We start from the raw sequence: 6,682 nt of genomic DNA, 5'->3' as shown, positions 1-6,682 counted from the left end.
ATAATCACCCAATAAAGCAAAGGACCCTTATTTACATTTTCAGGCTAAGCACATTGGGGCACAGAAAGGATCCGTCTGGTCAGGACTGCAGCTGGCTGAGGGGAGGCAGACCCTCATGCACAGCCCGTGTTCCCCTCTGTGGGTTTTGTCCCCTCAGGACCTCCTTTCTGTAGCTCACAGTGCGGAGCTTGGCCCTCCCTCTGTATGATTCTTTGTCCCATTTCCCATCATTTTGTCTCTGCCCCACTTTTTGGGAGATTTCCTTAATTTTATTTTTCATTCCTTAATTTTGCCATCATCATGTGTTTTTCTTTTGTTTGTTTTTGGGTTTTTTTGCATTTTTCCAAAGCTGGAAACGGGCAGGCAGTCAGACCGACTCCCGCATGCGCCCAACCGGGATCCACCCGGCATGCCCACCAGGGGGCGATGCTCTGCCCATCTGGGGCGTCGCTCTGTTGCATCCAAAGCCATCCTAGCGCCTGAGGCAGAGGTCACAGAGCCATCCTCAGCACCTGGGCCATCTTTTGCTCCAGTGGAGCCTTGGCTGCGGGAGGGGAAGAGAGAGACAGAGAGGAAGGAGAGGGGGAGGGGTGGTGAAGCAAATGGGTGCTTTTCCTGTGTGCCCTGACCAGGAATCGAACCCGGGACTCCTGCACACCAGGCCGACGCTCATCATCATGTTTTAAAATTTGAAGAGCTCACTTTTTTTTCCCCTGCGGTAGTAGTAGCCTGTGTTTACTTATTTTGTGACTGCTGATCTCCCTGAGGATAAATTTGTTTCTCATTTTCTCCCTACATGCTCTCTTTCCTCCCCTGGCTTTTCCTATTCATTGTGATCTTGAGCTTTCATCTCAGATGTCCAGTAACCCTGGGTTATGTGCTGGTGTTGAAACGTGAACTGAAAAGTGGGTTGGAAGCTCTGAGCATGGGGAGCAAGGGGTTGACATTGATCCTTGCTGAGCCACTTGTTGGAAACCCTGGAAGTCAGTGATTTTAGGGCTTTTCTTCTGGGCTGGTGAGAGCCCCAGAGAAATCCTTCTCTTCTCCTGCCCAGTAGGTAAGATATGTCTGATGCCCTGCATTGTGGGTGCTGCATAGGGAAAGAGGGCAGTCATCACAATCAGTGTGTGTATGTGTGCTGTCACCTTGATCTCTAATTATGAAATGGAACCCAGGCCCCCAGTTCTATCTGGGGTCCATTTCAGAGATCTTCCAATGGCCTGGAGTTGAAAAAGGTACCTGCCACTGTCCCAGCCCTTGAGATGTCTGTCACAGATCAGGAGGGTTCTTGGCTTCCCCACTGGGATCTGCCAAGTCAGTTACCACCTGCCCATCACCTTCCCAGTCTCCAACATTGTGTTGCCATATCTTGCTGTTCTTCCCATCTTAAGGGTTGATGGCTTTGATAGATTCATTTACTTTCTTTGGGTAGGGGCTTGAAAGGAAATGAAATTAGATGTGAATTCAATCCATCACCTTTACTAATATTTAATACAATTTAAGATAATTCTAACAGCTCACCACCACAGGAGGCCTGCAGAAGCCAGGGCACAGAGTTAAGCAGGAACCCTGCGACTGTGGTAAGCCAGAGGCCTTCTGACAAGGACTGTGGCCTTCAGTGTGGGTGGAAGGTCTCTGCAACCACTGCCCATCTTGGCAGAACTGTAAGGGGTGGGAAAGGAAAGGTACAGCTTTTTATCTGCCTCTCTCCATATCTGTCTCTTCTGCCCCCGATCTTGTGCTGGTACCACCATTGACAGAAACTGCCAGAACTTTCCCTAGCTAAAAAGCAGGTCAAGAAGGGTGGAGAAGTGCCTGACCAGGTGGTGGTGCAGTGGGTAGAGCATTGGACTGGGATGCGGAGGACCCAGGTTCGAGACCCCAAGGTCGCCAGCTTAAGCGCGGGCTCATCGGGTTTGAGCAGGGCTCACCAGCTTGGACCCAAGGTCGCTGGCTTGAGCAAGGGGTTACTCGGTCTGCTGTAGCCCCACGGTCAAGACACATATGAGAAAGCAATCGATGAACAACTAAGGTGTCACATCAAAAAACTAATGATTGATGCTTCTCATCTCTCTCTGTTCCTGTCTGTCTGTCCCTATCTGTCCCTCTCTCTGACTTTCTCTGTCTCTGCCACACCAAAAAAAAAAAAAAAAAAAAGGTGGAGAAGTGAATTTAAAGGAATAAGTAAAGAATACATAGTAAGGACAGATCTCTGAAATAAGAGCTGTAACTACTATAAAAGAAACAAATTCTTTCTGCATGACTGTATGCCTGAAGAACCAAAGAGAGTATCTCAACAGCTATAGATTAAGTCCAGGAAAGTGGTCGGATATAAGCCATATATGAAAATTAGTAGCTTCTGGTCTACTAATTGTAATCAGAAAAAAGATGTACCAAGAAAAATATCCCCTTCTGACACAGCCCAGAAATAAATTGAATAGTATCTGAGGAGCAGTACCTGCATGAAGAAGCTACCATACTGAGACAAAGCAAAGCCTGAGCAGAAGTTGAGACCAGCCATCTTCCTACACATGACTTTATTATTGATATGATTTATTATAAAAATTTAACTTGTTTATATATTCCCATTATGCTTAACATTTAGAATGTGATCAGTTCACATATGTTGAGTGACAAAATGAGTGAACAAATAAGCATGCACTAAGATATTTATGTAGGTGTCTTCAACTACCAGTCTGTCCTGATGTTTCTGTCCACTAGGAGTCAGGCTTCAAATGTGTCAGAGTGAACCTATATTTAAGTCTCCCCAGAGCTTCCACCCGCTCCAGATGGCCACACTCAGCCAAGATTTTCAACATTTGTAATTAACTTCATAGACTAATACACCGTTATTTTAAGTATATTTATTTGATTACAAAAATACTATGCTATCAATGCAAAAAAAAAGTATGGAAGGGTATGCCAAAAAACAAAATCAATGTTAATATTTCTTCTCAGTGGTAACCACTGTTACTATTTTTTGTATATGTCCTTTAGGTGTTTTTATAATGTATCTATGTAAAAATTTAAAGCACGCTGTAAGGCCAGTGGCTGCCGCCATGGCCATGCAGGTTCCCATTGGATTCAGGCAGATAGATGGTAAAAGAACAGTGGAGCCAGAAAAAGGTGGGCCATTCCGTTTATTAAAGTCTCGTTATAGCGGACGAGCAAACAGGCAGGGAAGACTGCTTCCCTTTCTTTTTCTGGACTCTCCCGGACTCATAGGCCTCCACCAGCCAGCCTCAGCACTCCCCAGCCAAACAAGCCGGCTAAACCAGGGGTCCCCAAACTTTTTACACAGGGGGCCAGTTCACTGTCCCTCAGACCATTGGAGGGCCAGACTATAAAAAAAACTATGAACAAATCCCTACGCACACTGCACATATCTTATTTTAAAGTAAAAAAACAAAACGGGAACAAATACAATATTTAAAATAAAGAACAAGTAAATTTAAATCAACAAACTGACCAGTATTTCAATGGGAACTATGCTCCTCTCACTGACCACCAATGAAAGAGGTGCCTCTTCTGGAAGTGCGGTGGGGGCCGGATAAATGGCCTCAGGGGTCCGCATGCAGCTGGCATGCCGTAGTTTGGGGACCCCTGGGCTAAACTGTCAGGGTTTCCAAGCCCCTCAGCACTCCCTCTCCATTTCTTTCTCTCTCTCTCTCTCTCTCTCTCTCTCCCTTTCTCCCTTTCTCCCTTTCTCTCTTTCTCTGGATTTTCCAGCCAAGACAACAGGCTGGAGGAGAAAACCCCTTCTCCAGCAAACAATGGCCCCTGCCAAGCAGGAAGGCAGTCCACAATTTGCAGTCTGCTGCCCCGAGGGCAAGCTCAGCAGCCTTTTACAGACTACATGCACATGGCGCTGCCCCTCGTGGATGCAGCAATTAAGCAAACTATAAGCACAATTAGGCAAACTATAAACGTGCAAACCTGTTACAAACTTGTTTGCCCAATACATTCATTATCTTTTTCACAGCTGGCTTTTTCTCACCTTCACCTCATGACTTCTACATCCTGAAATTCATCTCTTACTGTCTGACTTAGCCACTGGTGGGCAGAGGAGACAGGGCTGATTCCATGTGCTGCACAAATGTCCCATCCACACAGGCTGCCAGGTGGCGCCTAAGAACTGAGTGTAGCAACCGTCAGAGAAACAGAAGCCATTCTAAAGGCCTCAATCCACTTCCTTCCCTCTACTTTGCCAGCCTGCTGGTCTGTCCTGCCCTCATCTCTCACCTGGACACCTGTGTGATCTATACTGGCAGCCCCTCCTTCCCCAACTTAATTAAACTCCATAAGTGAAGTTTCACACTATTCTGAGTCAAAAGATCCATAATTTAGTCCTGAGGCTGCTGGTCTGGCCCCGCCCCTCTAGAGCATCATCTCACAGCACTCCCCTCCACCCCTAGCCTTCAGCCCTCCACCCCACCTCTACCCGCCCCCCCCCCCCCCCCCCCCCCCCCCCCGCTTCTTTCAGCTCTTCCCAACTATGCACAATGAAGAGCTTGGGCCTAGGGACTTGTCTGCTTGGGTCAAATCCCATCTGGGCCATTTCTCCATGATGTAACTTTGATCAAGTTATAATCTTCTTCCTTGCCCCCCACATCTGAAAAATGGAAATGAAAGTATTACCTAATCACAAACGAGGATTACCTGATTGAAATGTGTAATTGCTGAGAATAATGTCTGGCATCTAGCAGGTGTTCCTGAAGACCTAGCTGTGATTACTGCTCAGTCTTCCTCAATCAGCTCAAACAACCTTCTTAGGGAGCCTCCCCTGCTCCCTCAGGCCAAGTCAGGTCCCCACCCTAGCGAGCACCCAGCCCAGCCTGTGCTCCCACCACCCTTGTGCTTCCACTCTGAGCTTTGCGTGCGCTTGGGGTTTTCCAGGGCTACAGGTCATTGGCTGAATCATTTGCTCTCTCACTCTGGACTGGGCGGTGTGAGCAGGCACAACTGGCCTGCACCCCTCTCATTTGCTCCTCTGAGGAATAGCCTGGAGACGGTGGAGGGTTGCAGTCCCTCCCAGGGCACTTAATGCTTAATTCTAGCTGGCAGCAATGTGTGTGCTGCTTGCTACGTATCAGCAAAGAACAGCTATGTTCATTCTCAATTTCCAAAATAACTGTCTGAGATAGTACTGTTGTTACATCTATATTATATATAGAAAAGGGCTTTGGGACAAAGAGTACTTAAGTAACTTCCCCAGGGTCACAGAGCTAGGCTTGAAACCCATGCAGTCTGACCTGCTCACCACCTTACCAGGGATTCTCAGACACCCCTGAGAATACATCAGGAGTACATCAGGAGTTTCTGGAGGCCTTGCTAAAACCTCAGAATATCTAGTCCAGTCAGTCTGTAGTAGGGCCCAAGATTTGTGTTTCTAATCATTTCCCAGGCACTGCTGCTGGTCCATGCAGACCACACTTATAGCTGCTGCACTACAGTTTGCTACTCACAGGCACCCTAGAAAGAAGTCTTCTGGGGCGCATGGGCTCTCTCCAGACCCAGGTTAAAACTGCAATGTTTGCCTTCCTCCCACCCCTGCCCCTCCCTGTCTGAAGACTGTATGTGCATCATGAATCTTTTCTTTGCTCCTGCAAACATACTCATTGACTTATGAAGCCATAAGGCCATGAGTCCTGTCCAAAGTCCCCAGGCCACCCAGGTCTGCCTCCCTTTGCCCCATTTTTGTCCTTTGGCATCTCAATTAGCAGCTACTAGTTCTATCGGAGTGTCACTGGTCTGAGTCAGCCACACTTGAAACTGACATAGGAGCAGGGAAGCAGGGTGTGGTGTGTTTGCTAGCCAAGTATATCCAGGGGTTGTCAGCACACCAGAGGAAATGGCATCTCTTTCTTATTCTCACAAAGGCACCCAGGGCTGGCTGCACCCTAAGAAAAGAGAGATTTAGGTAAGTTGATCTCTGTGCTTCTGGCCTATTTTGATGAACTTTCGGCTTCCATTGAAAGCACCCCTTTTGAGTTCCTTATCTCCTCACTGAGGAATGAAATATACAAACTTCATGTTGCAGCCTGCAAATTCACCAGCCTAGTCACTTCCTCTTGGCAAACAAGTACAGGAGAAACAAAACGTCTATTCTTGAGCAGTCTGGAGAATCTGCTCATGCCTGACAGTGCATACGGAAAGCTTGAGTCACAAGTGCCTAGGGGGAAGGTTACTCAAAAGGGATTCTGCTCTGGTTAAAACCAGCTCTGAGGAAGCTGGAGTCCATGTGCCCATCTGGTCCCACAACCTGCTAACCTGCTGCAGCGCTGGGTCTGGTGTTTCTTTACTGCGAGAGGAAGTTATGTAACTGGCAGCTCAACCATTTCATGTCACCACTCAACTATTTTTAACTATTGGGGTTGGAATCCCACATTTCCTCCATTATCTATTTTTTCAAAACCCTACCCCAAGAGCTGTCAAAAATGTGAAGTTTTCATTTAACTACCCAGCTCGAAGAAAGTGCTCTTTTGCCCACATCATACCTGGCCGCTAACATCGCACAGACTCTGTCTGTTTGGATCTTACACGGGTTTATAAGCCTTCTGGGGACACTCATAATAACCATGTTAACCTCACAATGCCTGGCTTCTGGCAGGTTTTTGGCCAGCACTTATTTGGTTGACTTTACTTGCTAGAGAAAGTGGTGATATTTAGAGCAGACATCTCC

This window comes from Saccopteryx bilineata, chromosome 3 (assembly GCF_036850765.1).
Source record: "Saccopteryx bilineata isolate mSacBil1 chromosome 3, mSacBil1_pri_phased_curated, whole genome shotgun sequence".
In the NCBI taxonomy this organism is placed as follows: Eukaryota; Metazoa; Chordata; class Mammalia; order Chiroptera; family Emballonuridae; genus Saccopteryx; species Saccopteryx bilineata.
The sequence above is the reverse complement of the archived record's forward strand: the minus strand, read 5'-3'. Positions refer to the sequence as shown.